The sequence below is a fragment of the Leptonychotes weddellii genome, chromosome 7 (assembly GCF_054177405.1).
Source record: "Leptonychotes weddellii isolate Sample4059 chromosome 7, ASM5417740v2, whole genome shotgun sequence".
Taxonomy (NCBI): domain Eukaryota; kingdom Metazoa; phylum Chordata; class Mammalia; order Carnivora; family Phocidae; genus Leptonychotes; species Leptonychotes weddellii.
In genome coordinates, this window is record NC_138375.1 from 126679265 (window position 1) to 126693583 (window position 14319).

Below are 14319 nucleotides of genomic sequence, written 5' to 3' on the forward strand. Positions count from 1 at the left end.
CCCCCCACAGGGTATAGCTCCGTTGCTCAAACAAGGTAATGGGATTCGGAAGAGATTTGAAGCAGAGACAGGAGGGAGGTACTAATTTAGAGAGTGTATACCTAGGAAAAGCTTGTGAATAGGTGAGTTTGGAGCTGTATCTTGAACAGTGAGAAGAACCTGTCAGACCGGATTGGGACAGAGGTTTCAGAACAGAAGAAATAGCCCATACAGAGCCCTATGGGGAAAACACTTTCGCACCTCCTGGAACAGTAAGGAGGTCAGAGATAGACAAGGACCAGATTGTGTCTAGTCTTGTAAGCCACGGTTGGGAGTATAGATTTTATTCGAAGTATAATGGGAAACTCTTGAAAAGCAGGAAAGTGAAATGATCTGATGTGCAAACTACATTATAAGTCTATAAATGCGCAGAGAAAAGCCCAGAAGGAACACAACAGCAGATAATTCGTCAGTTCTCACCGTGGGTTGAGCACCATGCCGGTGATCAAGGAGACTTCGGCTTGACCTGTTTTTAACATGAAAATGTACTGTGTTATTATACAAGTGAATAACGTTTATAAACAATTGAAGCTCCATACAATCCCATGTGTTGCAGCTTAAAACCCACTCAGTTGCAAGCAGATAACGTCATGCTAAAGAAATCACAGCATTTGTGTGGCTTGCGAAGCCTGTTTTAGCCACACCCGAATTCCAAGATGCGTATCTCCCTTAGAGAAACCACAAGCAAGCGTGTGTACTGTGCGGTGAACAAATCATTGCAGGGGGAAGCCGAGAATACCGAGAAGAGGCATGCTAAGTGAGGCTGCATTGCGAGGACTAGGACCTTCGCTGGTTTCTCCCAGGGGGAAGCAGCCGTTAATCCAGGGCATCATATAAAGGTTGAAAACCATTTTCAGTATATGGGGAGTTGCTGCCATTTCTGTCTTTCTTTATAGAACGAACCTGATGAAATGTGCTCTGGGAGTAAACCTGGCTTATCTTGTACACCTGCTCTTTTGATACTTGAGCCCCTGGGGGTTTACCGCCCACTTTCATAGCTCCTCGTTGCTTTCAATCTTCCGGCTTCCCATTCACAACCCCGCATTCATCACACAGCGTATTTCGGCTGCCTTCCTGTTCACCTCAACTCCCGAATTCCGCTTGGAGTCCTCAGGAACGTGTGCACCATCTGTCCTGTGCCTCCTCGTTATTCCTCCTCTCACCTCCAGAGATTTTTTTCTATCCAATCCACTGCTGGCATTTTCTCCCACGGTCACATCCTGGACATGGTCATCGCCTCTTACCACTTCTGAAAAATATGTCCAAACATGCTACGTTTTCAGCTCAAGTGCTCCCACTGTGGAATTCTTCCCTATCATCATGACCCCCTCCAGTGCATGACTCCCATGCCTCTCTCAATGCCTACAGCCTCTTCTTGTCTTCTTTCTGTCTTGCTTAGTCCCTGTGGTTCATCATTAGAATCCATGGCCTTGTTTCTCTTCCACCTACCACACACTCCTCAGAGAAAACTTTCAGGTTTTCCAGTTTTAACTGTTTTCTAATTTTATTATCATTTCTTTCTTGATACAGGTGTTATTTACAGGTATCTCTTAATATCCAACATAAGGAAATTTCCTCGTAATCTTTTTGTTGTTGATTTTGAGCTTAATGCATTATTATCAGAGGACTTACTCTGATTTCAATCTTTTTAGATATACTGAGGTTGGCTTTAGGACCCACCATGTGGTCAGTTTTAGTGAAGATTCTATGTGTACTTAAGAATGTGTATTTTGCAGTTTGGGGCTCAGGGTCAAGTTTGCAGATCATGTTATTCAAGTCTTGTTTATCCTTACTGACATTTTGCCTGTTTGTTCTATCGGTTACTGAGAAAAATATGTATCAATTATCCCACTATAATTGTGGACTATGGGGAAGGCCTGACTTTGTCACGGATTACTGGAGGATATAGAAGATTCAAGGGAAGGTTCTGGAAAGACTGATCACTTGAAAGTGACACTTGACTTTTCCTCCCATCTCCTCTCCTTCTATCTGTCTAAATTATTTAACTACCCTAATATCCTCCTGAGAGATACCATTTAAGTGTCTAGTAAATCATAAGTGCCATCGAAAATTATTTTTATTTTATGAGAAGGGATTGATGTTTTACTCTAGAACAATGCAGTGATTCTAACTTTATACTTGCAGACAGTTGGATATATTTATGTTTAACTGTGCCTGGCATTCCTGGTATGAACTATGCATCCTCTCTTCTACTTCTCAGTATTAAAGAATCTCTTTGACATTTGCCTGTGCGAGGTAGTTTAAAAGGCATAGGAGTTGTCTACCCTACATAACAAATTACTATAAAACCTTTAGAATCACAAACATTCATCTATCTCGGTGTTTGTGGTTTAGAATTCTGGGCATGGTATAGCTGGGTAACTCAAGCTCAGAGTCTCTCAAAATGTCTCTCATCAAGGTGGCCACTTTGGCTGTGGTCATCTCAAGGCTTCTGTGGGGAGGGATCCACTGTGAGCTCACCCCTACGGCCACTGGTGGACTTTGCTGGCTATTGGGTGGAGACGTGAGTTCTCTGCAGCATGGGCGGCCATCCCCAACGGCAGCTGGCTTCCCTCAGAGTGAGCAAATGACAGGGCAAGAGAAGACTCCCAAGATAGAAGCCAGATGTATTTAAAAATAAATAAATAACATATAAATAAATAAAGCCATATCTCTTTAAAAATGAGAAGCCCTTTAGAGCAGTTTTAGGGTTCCAGCAACAGTGAGCATCAAGGACAGAGTCTTCCTAGACCCTCTACCTCCATCCACACACAACCTCCCACACTGTCGACATCCCCCACCAGCGTGGTACGTTGTTACAACTGATGAGCCTACCTTGACACATCATTATCAGCCAAAGTCCCTGGTTTACTTTAGATGTCACTCTTGGTTTTATACATCTTACTGGTTTTGACCAATGTATAATGGCACTGTAGGATCATACAAAATAGTTTCACTGTCTTAAAGATTCTCTGCTCTGCTTATTCATCCCTCCCTCTCCCTACCTCCTGGCAACCACTGATTTTTTACAGACTCTGTTGTCTTGTCTTTTCCAGGGTGTCCTCTAGTAGAAGTCATGCAGTATGTAGACTTCCCAGATTGCCTTCTTTCACTTAGTGACATGCATTTAAGTTTCCTCCATGTCCTTTCCTGGCTTGATAGCTCACTTTTAGTGTTGCATACTATTCCATTGTTGGATGTACCACCGTCTATTTAACCATTCACCTACTGAAGGACATCTTGGTTGCTTCCAAGTTTGGGCAAATCATAGTCTTTCTGTAACCTCATCTTGGAAGTAGCATCCCATTACTTCTGTGGCATTCAGTGCCCTGGACGCAGGTCAGTAAGTCCAGTGCACACTCAAAGGGAGAAGATTACACAAAGGTATGAAGACCAAGAGAGGAGGATCATAGAAACCATGGAGGTTGTCTTCCATGCCAGGGGGGAGACAAATGTTTACAGCTATCTTGACAATGCCCAAGCAGCCAGGCCAGTTACAGAATGCCCTTAATAGGATCTGTGCCTGAAAAAGACTCCATCTTGTTTTGATATAACATCACATACCAACGTACTGAAGACTAATGAGCAACACAGTGAATGTACCTGGCCCGACTGCGAACGATCCTAAAGCAAGGCACGCACTTTAACATCTGCTGCCAGCTCATTTTCCTAAAAAAACAAAATCTACTCCTGGCACATTTTCTTGGACAGCTGCCCATCCTGTTCAGGTTTTCCAAAAAGGAATTTCCCAATTAAAGTGTGTTTTTCCACTCCTCTCTGTGCTGCAGGGGGGTATATCATAGAGGGGAAAAAAACCCATAAATAAAATAATTCCAGTATCACTGCATATCATTATATCTCTTATATCATGTCACATATATAAAATGGCATTGGAATTTTTTTTTTTTTTATTTATTTGACAGAGAGAGAAAGCACGAGCAGGGGGAGTGGGAGAGGGAGAAGCAGGCTCCCTGCTGAGGAGGGAGCCCGATGCGGGACTCGATCCCAGGACCCTGAGATCATGACCTAAGCCGAAGGCAGACGCTTAACCATCTGAGCCACCCAGGTGCCCGGCATTGGAATGTTTATATGAATTCAGGACGTACAATTTTATTCTTTGTTGTGAAATTTTCTATTATTGATTCTCAGCTGAAAGGGTGAAATCTCAGCTCATAAGGGTGAAAATCTGGTGCTTTCTTTCCCCCTCAGATCCTAAACTCCTCTATACTCGCCCAACATTTGGTGGGAAAAGTGTGAAACCATCTCTTGGTGGAAACAGCAGATTGACATGCTTATTTACAACTTTTTTTTTTTAAAGATTTTATTTATTTATTTGACAGAGAGAGACACAGCGAGAGAGGGAACACAAGCAGGGGGAGTGGGAGAGGGAGAAGCAGGCTTCCCGCTGAGCAGGGAGTCCGATGCGGGGCTCGATCCCAGGACCCTGGGATCATGACCCGAGCCGAAGGCAGACGCTTAACGACTGAGCCACCCAGGCGCACCTATTTACAGCTTTTAACAGTGGAATTCCTTGACTCTGAGAAATGTTTCCAAATGCAATAGATCCCCTGCCCCTTGCCTTATTGGATTGTTATGTCCAAGCTATGTATGTCCTCAGGTTAAACAGGTTGGTGATTTCTGCCTTAGAGGTTCTCCCGCAGTTAGAAAGCAATAGCACCACAACACCACAAGAGGGAGCACAGAGCCACAGAAGCATCTCATTGATTGTTTTTTAAGGCTAGGCTCTGCCATTCTGTTTCTATTTCCCCCATACTTGTTCCCCTTCTAATAACCCGGAGACCTTCTTCTGGACAAAGGCACGGCCAATATCTGCAGATCTCTGTAAAGACAAGGAAAATATTGCTGGGAGCAGCTTATTTCTCTTGCTGCTGACTTTCCCAGAGAACGCTCTCCAGGACTGATCGACACAGTGGTGGGTTCCTGTGTGGATGCTGAAGGCACCCTCCAGTGCTTGTCTCTGCCCTCTGATTTGCCACCAGAGCTCAAATGCCTTGTTTATGAGAATACTTGCTATGGTCAGTGATTCAAGTAGTCCTTGAATTAATTTATCATGGCACTAACGTAACCAGGTAGTACAAAGGCCAATGAGTAACTTTCAAAGTCCTTCAGTAAGCACTCAGTGAGCAAGAGAAAGGTCAGATTTAGAGCCTGGGAAATACACCTCTCTTGGAATGACATAAATAGAAATCCCCGATTATGATCCACAATCATTCATGAGTCCTTTGTGCCTGGGGAAGTTCTAAAACTCTGGGCCCCATATATGGTGGTGGCACATTGTACCTAATTACCATACAGGGTGTTTGGGGATTTTTTTTTTTTTTTTTCATTATTAGCCCAGCCTGGAAAAAGAATAACGAGTAGAGCTGAGTAAGATAGTTTTCCCTCAAATGAGTTAGTCAGATACTGCAGGCAGGATGTCAGGCAGAAACATAGGGAGGAGTGAATACCTTACAGCTGTGACAGTAGAAATAGGATTCCTTGAGTCCTGGCTGATGCTTACTAATACACACGGAGTCAGCAGAACAGGTTTCCAAGCTACGATCCAAAACAAAACAAAACAAAAAATCGAAAATAAATTATAAAACGTCTGCCATCAGAGTTCATTCTTTCACTGGATATTTCTACGATAGCTCTCCTCCAAAAAATTCAAGGTGTTGTGCTAAATAAGAACGTAAGCTTAGACACTTAGAGAAAAGATGAGGGATGAAAAAGACAATCCCCAAGGTACCTTAGAAACTGAAGATGACTCCAGATGCCTGTAGAAAGAGCGATGGCTCAATCTTTTGGCATGAAGACATTTAACTGAAGGACGAAGAAGAATATAGCCAAAGCTCTGTACTACAGTGATCTCAAAAGCCAGGGGAAGCTTACTGCAACTTGGAGGACACATCAAATCTTGAATCTTGGAGTCCTCCAGCAGGTTTCAAATTCAGAATCTGTCATGATGTAATTCACCAAACTCCTCTCCCTAACACCCTTCTGCCATTAACACAGGTCCCTCGAACACAATGCTCATTTATTTATTTATTTTTGAAGATTTATTTGACAGAGAGAGACACAGTGAGAGAAGGAACACAAGCAGGGGGAGTGGGAGAGGGAGAAGCAGGCTTCCCGTGGAGCGTGGAGCCTGATGCGGGGCTCGATCCCAGGACCCTGGGATCATGACCTGAGCCGAAGGCAGACGCCCAATGACTGAGCCACCCAGGCGCCCCACGATGCTCATTTATTACAGAGAAATAGATGTCTCCAACTCACCACAAACTTGTATTCTGGCCATTGGGTCTGGGCTCCTGCCCAGCTTTAGATCTGCTCAAATCAATATGATTTCACAATCAGGCCCCCAAAGCCCAGGAACTTCTTAGAAGCAGACCAACCTTGTCTCCCGATTGAGAAGTCACTACGTCAAGGTCTAGCTCAGAAGTCTCAGCAAAAAAAAAAAAAAAACATGGAGTCCGGGTGGCTTGTCATTATCCATCTGTGCACTAGGGGAATATGAAGCTTTGATTGGTCAGAACTGGGTCACATGCCGCCTTCGGGGCCAGAGGTGAAATGAGCTCCACCTGCCTGAAGAGAGGAGAAGAGTAGATTCCCAGTTAATGTTGGAGGCTGTTAGAGAATAAATGAATTCTGGGCAGCCCAGAAACACCACAGCCACCTCAACCAGCCCTTCTGTCTCCATAGTCTCCAGCATGGGTCCATTGGGCTTCCAGGGAACACTGGATGTCTGAAAACAGTGCAAATGGAACAACTGGTGTTGTGCAATATGGTGGCTCTGACTTTCAGCACACTGGTCATTGCTGTGTGATGAGGACCATCAATAGCTGTTTCAGTATCTGCTCATATCTTTTGGGAATTTCTATTGTCACCAAGTTACACACACACACACACATACACACACATCTCAGGGAAAGCAGCCAAGCTACTGACAACATCTGACAGCAACAACAAAGACCTCAGATGATAACCCATCACAGTAATTGGGGAAACTTCAAGGATTGTCAGAGTGATGGGAAGCATTCATTACCATTGTTTTAAATTCATCTTAGAACAAGGCACCTTATCTATACAAAATGCACATTAATCGCTTGCTTCAAGTAAACATCTCTATTTCCCCCTTTCAGCACTATTTTTTAAAAGAGCAAATAACTTTTTACCCGCATCTGGTTCCCATATTAGCCACGTGTAATCAAATCAATGATTGAGTGATTAGGAAGGAGTGACTGTCCTTCCACAATGAGGCATCTTTCCCAAATTTTCAGAGCAACAAGGAGATAAAACAATTTTTCCCAGGAAAGACATCCTTTTTCCTCAGAGTGATTCAATTCTGCACCCACCATCTGTAACTTGTCACTGGAAAATCTCAGTCTCAGTCATTTGGGTGATCCTGAGGACACTGACTCCTGGGAACTAGGTCTCGTGATGCTCTCAGACCTGCAGTGAGCAAATGCAAGACTCCCATTCTGCGGGACTTGACGGTGCCCAGGCGAAGGGCCGTGTGTGCAAAGGGCTCTGGAGTCAGGCAGCCTGGGTTATCTTCCCAGCTCCTTAATTTACCAGCTGTGGGGGCTCCTGGGTGGCTCAGTCGGTGAAGCATCTGCCTTCGGCTCAGGTCATGATCCCGGGGTCCTGGGATGGAGCCCATGTTGGCTCCCTGCTCAGCAGGGAGTCTGCTTCTCCCTCTGCCCCTCCCCCTGCTTGTGCTCTCGTGCTCTCTCTCTCAAAAAAAAAACAAAAAACAAAAAAAACTTACCAGCTGTGTGTCCTTCAACCATTCTTTCCGAGCCTAAATTTTCTCCCCTGTAAAAGGACGATAGGATTTCTTACCTTCTCAACTTGCAATGGAAAACAAGATGGCCCACAGAGTTTGGCCAGGCCCTAAGTACTAAATTAGTCTGGATTGAGCTTTTTGATTTGTGTTTGTTTTTTTTCTTTTGTTTTTAAGTGCCCAGAAGATAAAGCTTGGCCTGAACTCTTGCTTCCATCAGGAGAAGGACTGTCATTGATAGCTTGTAGCTGCCTTAAACCGAGCAAGGTTTAAGTAACTTGGTCCTTCACCAAAAATAAGAAAACAACCAGTACTAAGGCTTCCCTCTGCCTACCAACTTGAAAGAGCTAGTGAACAAACCTTAGGCAGTCTAAAGAATGTTTAATGTACCTAACATCCTCTTTCTAGAGAGTTTGTGCTTCCAGCTTATGGTTTTATTTTTTGTTTTTTATCTCAACAATTAGTTTTTTATTAGTATCATTTTTAAAGTTTAATTATTTGGTCTTTGTGACTCGTTCATGTAAACTTTTTTTTTTCAGTTAACAGTTTTCATTTTTTTCTTTTAACAGTCGTATTGATGCATAATTTATGTAACGAAAAAATTCCGTTTTAAGTATGCAATGCAATGACTTCTAATAAATTTACAGAGTTATGCAAACTAGGTATGTTTTCTTTGTGTGTGTTTCTACATGTGCATCGATATTTGCTGTATACATACACCTGTTCACACTGATGTATCAGCTACAAATTATTATTTTTGTTTGTTTAATATTCACAGTTAATTTCTGATTGACCCAGTTCTCTGCAGTGATGTTTGGAGTTGCATAAAAACCTAGAAACTGAGGAGCATATTAGATTATTCAGCAAATTTGACTACATGTGTATTTACGACTACTAATCTATTTTTAAAATATTTAATATCATTGCTTATTACTTGTTACACAATTCTGCCTTTAACGTGAGAATCCTACAACATTGTTTTACATTTTTCTAACGTGTCATGCCGAATGGCAAAATTCTGAATTTTCTTGGCTTTATTTTTATTTTTTATGCTTTTTAAAAGCTTTTATTTTAATTCCAGTTAGTTAACATAAAGTTAACTATATTAGCTATATTAGTTTCAAGTGTACAATATAGGAATTCAACACTCCCATACATCACCCAGTGCTCATCACGACAAGTACACTCCTTAATCCCAATCACCTATTTCACCCATCCCCTCTGGTGACTATAGGTGTGTTCTCTAAAGTTAAGAGTCTGTTTCTTGATTTATCTCTCTATATCTTTTCTCCCCCCTTTGCTTGTGTGTTTTGTTTCTTAAATTCCACGAATGAGTAAAATCATATGGTATTTGTCTTTCTCTGACTTATTTCGCTTAGTATTATACCCTCTAGCTCCACTCATGTTCTTGCAAATGGCAAGATTTCATTCATTAGTTTACATTACTTTGACTCTTAATTTTGGCTCAAGGATTTAATATGATCCATCACAGAGTCCAAAAAGGAAAGATTCAGAGCATTATTAATAGTAATAGCTTCTATTTATTAAGGATGTACTAGACATCCTGTTCTGAGTGTTTTATGCACCTTTAATGATTATTGGAAGTAGAATATACCCACTTTACAGATGAGGAAAGAGTGGCTCAAGGAAATGAAACCACTTTCCCAAGCTTCAAAGCTTGTTTTCTTCCCCTGAGGACACTTTACAACTTCCACAATACTTAAATAAACGATCACAAGTGCCTACAAATAATAAACCTTAATTTGAATCAATACATTCTCATGATGCTTCAGAACAGACTGTAATTCTGCGTTCTGGCTGGTCTGTGTCCATTGACCACGCCAGGTGCCCACTAGTCTGTTTCTTGACAAGGTTTCCTGGGACTAGCGGTTTCTTAGGTTCCCTCCCCCTTCGCTATTCCACGGGAAACACAAAACCAGCCTAGCAATCACCTTGTATCAGTCAGAACTCCTTCAGTTATAAGGACAGAAACTTGACTCAAACTGGCTCTAGCAAAACGTATTGGCTCTTGAAACTAAGAAGTCCAAGCGAAGGCTGACCGCAGACGTGGCTCAAAGCACCCCCTCAGATGACTGCATTGGGACTCACTTTCTCTCTTCTCCTGGAAACACATCGTCTGCCAGAAGCTCCAGACTCAAAACCTCATGGTTTCAAGTCCAGTGAGAAGAAGAGTTCTTTACCTGTTTCTCAAGTGGAAGTTCTAGGATGATCTACAGTTGACCTGATCATGTGGCTGTATTACCTATTCATCCCCGAATCAATGGCTGACTCAACGGGGAGGAAATGCTCTGATTGGCCAGACCCAGGTCATGTGCCCAATTATCATTAGAGTTGACATCAGAACCTGGATAGAGAGTCAGGGACAGGTGGTGCTCCTAAAGAAAAACCAAGATACTGTTTTGTGTTTTTTTAAAGATTTTATTTGTTTATTTATTCATAAGCGAGAGAGAGAGAGAGACAGAGGCAGAGGCAGAGGGAGAAGCAGACTCCCCATGGAGCAGGGAGGCAGATGCAGGACTCAATCCCAGGACCCTGGTGTCATCATGACCTGAGCCAAAGGCAAATGCTTAACCAATTGAGGCACCCAGGTGCCCTAAGATATTGTTAACAATAGAATGAGAATGAATGCCAAATAGCAAATGTAAATTACCACAGCATAATAGGTCCTGATGCCCTACGAACCTAGGGATTCTCAATTACATATATTCTGCAGTCCAGTCACATGGAATGACAAGAAGACAGAACATTAGAAATCAAGATAATTCCTAAAATGCAGATAACAACTGCCAACATATGGACAGAGGTCTTATGTTCTGGCTACGTATGGATTTAATCAGTTAATATAAAGCACCTTTCACACAAAAATTAAGTTATGCCAGAGTCAGTACCTGTGTTTCCATAGCTACGTAAAAGTGTCAATCATCCCTCTTCCCCCATGCTTACTTGGTCATGACCTTGGAAATTCCAGGCCTCAAAACAAAGAATCCATAAAGAGACTGGAGGAGCCACAGGCAAGCAGTCCCCCGAAATTTTCAGTTTATCCTAAAGAGCTAACGGAGGAGAAAGTCTCTACTCAGATGGTGTCCATATGGTTTACTTATTATGTACATAGAGTTTATGTCAAACCTACAGCCAGAGACAAGGGTGATGCAGGAGGAACTGACCAATCACCTTTCTTGGAGCTGGAATCCACCAAGAACATGATCTCAGCTAGGCACCAGGGAATGAGAGGGGTCATTGTTGGAGAAGCCAGCAGACTGGTAAGACGGAATTTAGTTTTGGGTGGATGAAACTGTTAGCACAGCCCCAATACCCTTGGTGGAATATGTTATTACAGCCTGAAAGTAAAGAGAAAGGTGCAACCTGAAAGATAGTGAATATTTTCAGAATGAAGAGTATTTAACTCTGAATCTGAATCTTCCTCAAATATAAACTGCTCATTTAAAATGCCCCAGGAATTCTAGAACTAATGATGTAATGTATGGGGATTAACATAAGAATAAAAAAAAAATTAAAAAAAAAATAAAAATAAAATGCCCCAGGATTAAGCAGGTCTCCTCAATATACTCCCTGTGCATTAGATTCCTTCTTCATAAAACAGCAAGGATGATGCCCAAGTGTATTTCAAATCTCAAATTTAATAACCAGCATTTTCTTAGAAAATGTAGCTGTCATCTATACAGGGATCTCAGCCCAAAGACCTGGCCTCAGCTCACACGCGGCACCACCCCTTCACCCGCACATCCCCGTCCGCAGGTGGTGGTGATGATGATGATGATGGTGGGGGGGGTGACAGCTCCCAGGCATCAGTCATTTACTATATGCTAGGTGCTTTTCTTTACCCAAGTGTTTTACATAAGTAATACATAAGTACCACAATTATCTCCACTTAACAGATCAAAATAACACGAGACAGAAAATAAGTAACCGGCACAAAGTAACAGCCAGGAAGTGGATCCCTCACCCACCTGTTTCACCCAATCGTCTGCTTTGTGGACATGGTAGTAAGGATCTCAATTTTCTCACTTTCGGTAACGTGCCCGTTGTTACTTTTAAAAATTGTCAGCCTTCTAATTTGGTTATGCATGAACAAGCCTCATGCAGGTAAAGGTGGGACTTAGGAGATTTAGATCATTTTTTGACAGCCACTTTCTTAGACCTACCACCGAACATCCTGTCATTGAACATCTAGAACTAGAGAAGGTGAATACTAAGAATTCACCTCAGCCACCTACCCATTCTGGGAGCTGTAGGATGTCACGCAGAGGACTCTCAGTGTCGGTCCTCGGTTCGAGCCCTGGCTCCGCCACTTACCAGCTGAGTCACTCCGAAAAGTTCTTATCTTCTCAGGATCAGTGTCTCTTCTGCAGAGAGTGAACGACATACCTCACAGTACAATATAAAACAGCTAACAGCTTCACGCTGGCACACAGGAAATGCTTCATGATAACAGCATCATATTCAGAGTGGGAAATGCTGAATCCCAAGATGATCAATGCAAGATAGCTGCAGAAGGGACAGAAAGCTCAGAAGACAGGAAAGGATTAAATTTAGAGACAGCCGTTCTATCTCTGCAAGAACTAATCTTGACTAAAATAACCCCAAATGTGCCACTTCCTCTTTCCTGGAATAAAGAATGTTTCATCTGCAAGAATTTCCATCAATGTTTCCCTTGAGCCACTCTTACTTGTACACAAACGTTTTCGAATTGTAACTGCTGGAGCCGGAGAGAAGATTGGGGTGGGGGCACAGATGAGGCAATTTGCCTCCACCTGTATCCAAATGATCTCAGTAATGCCATTTCTTGAGAAGGTACTAGGAAGTTGATGGCTGTGGCTCATCACACCTCAGGGAAGTATGATCCCTGTTCCAACTCATTCGTCTTCCTTCTTGATAATATCTGCTTCCCTATTACCAAAACTATCCTTTTTTTTTTTTTTTTTTGAGAGAGTGAGAGAGAGAGAGAGAGTAAGTGTGGGGAAGCGGGGCAGGGAGGGGCAGAGGGAGAGGGAGAGAATCTTAAGCAGGTTCTATGTCAGCACAGAGCCCGAGGACGCGGGGCTCGATCTCACGACCCTGAGATCATGACCTGAGCAGAAATCGGGAGTCAGATGCTTAACCGACTCAGCCTTCCAGGTGCACCATACCAAAGCTATCCTTAAAGCAGCTCTTACACCCTTGAAAAAGTGGATCCAGAAGAAGGTGGAGAGGGTAGGAGGTTGGCTCAGTGGCGTATATTTCAAAAGTTGCTTTGGCCAGACCATTATCATCATCAAGCCACAACAAGACTTGGTCATTTGTGTTTGTTGGGCATCAGAACTACTTTCTGGTTGGCTGCTGACATTAAGCCTCAGTGGGCAGGGAGCCCAGGGCTTTTGTGTCCTAACATTTCACTCCACAACATCCTCATGGTATTTGCCACCTCAAGTTTGCAGTCTATCACTCTTAGAGATGTTTCAAGAGAATACTTGATGAATCTTCTAAGTAAAAGCAAACACAAAAGGGGCATCTTGGGTGGCTCAGTCAGTTAAGCGTCTGCCTTCAGCTCAGGTCATGATCCCAGGGTCCTGGGATGGAGCCCCGCATCGGGATCCCTGCTCGGCAGAGAGTCCTCTTCTCCTTCTCTCTCTGCCCCTCACCCCCACTTGTGCTCTCTCTCTCAAATAAATAAAATCTTAAGAAAAAAAAAGAGTCATAAAAGAATATATACTGAATGATTCCATTCATATGAAGTTCAAAAACAGGCAAAACTAGTCTCTAGTGTCAGAAGTCAGAATGCGTGGGAGACTTCTGGGTAATCGAAGTGGTGTTTTGTTTTTTTGTTTTCTGAAAAAGATCACAGGTGCTGGTGGGGAGGGAGGGGCAGAGGGAGAGGGAGCGAGAGAATTTTATTTTATTTTATTTATTTATTTTTTAAAGATTTTATTTATTTATTTGACAGAGAGAGAGAGACGGCTAGAGAGGGAACACAAGCAGGGGGAGTGGGAGAGGGAGAAGCAGGCTTCCCGCGGAGCAGGGAGCCCAATGCGGGGCTCGATCCCAGGACCCTGGGATCATGACCTGAGCTGAAGGCAGACACTTAACGAACTGAGCCACCCAGGCACCCCGGGAGCGAGAGAATTTTAAACAGGCTCCACACCCAGTCAGAAGCCCAACTCGACCAATCTCCGGACCCAGAGGTCATGACATGAGCTGAAACCAAGAGTTGGATGCTTTACCGACTGAGCCACCTAGGCACTCCAGAAATGTTCTTTTCTTAATTGAAGTGCTAGTTAACAGGTGGGTTCCCTTTGTGAGAAACATCCAGAACTGTACCCTTATGATTTTCTGTATATATGTTACATTTTAGTAAGCTTACTGAGAGGAGGAGAGAACAAAAGAAAGAATACAAGAAAATGAATGGAAATTTAAAACAAAAAAAGTAAAATAATTAGAGTCTGAAAAGATGTTTCATTAATTAAAATTACAGTGAG

The 14319-nt window shown here is 42.8% G+C and overlaps 1 long non-coding RNA gene across 1 annotated transcript; it reads right to left on the reverse strand.

Moving 5' to 3' along the window:
• Positions 1 to 4350: 4350 nt before the first annotated feature.
• Positions 4351 to 13921, reverse strand: LOC115937567 (uncharacterized). The gene is made up of 4 exons (XR_014147275.1): positions 12082 to 13921; positions 7811 to 11184; positions 6435 to 6624; positions 4351 to 5595 (listed from the first exon to the last, which is right to left on the reverse strand). It is a non-coding gene; the product is annotated as an uncharacterized LOC115937567 (long non-coding RNA).
• Between the last annotated feature and the right edge of the window lie 398 nt (positions 13922 to 14319).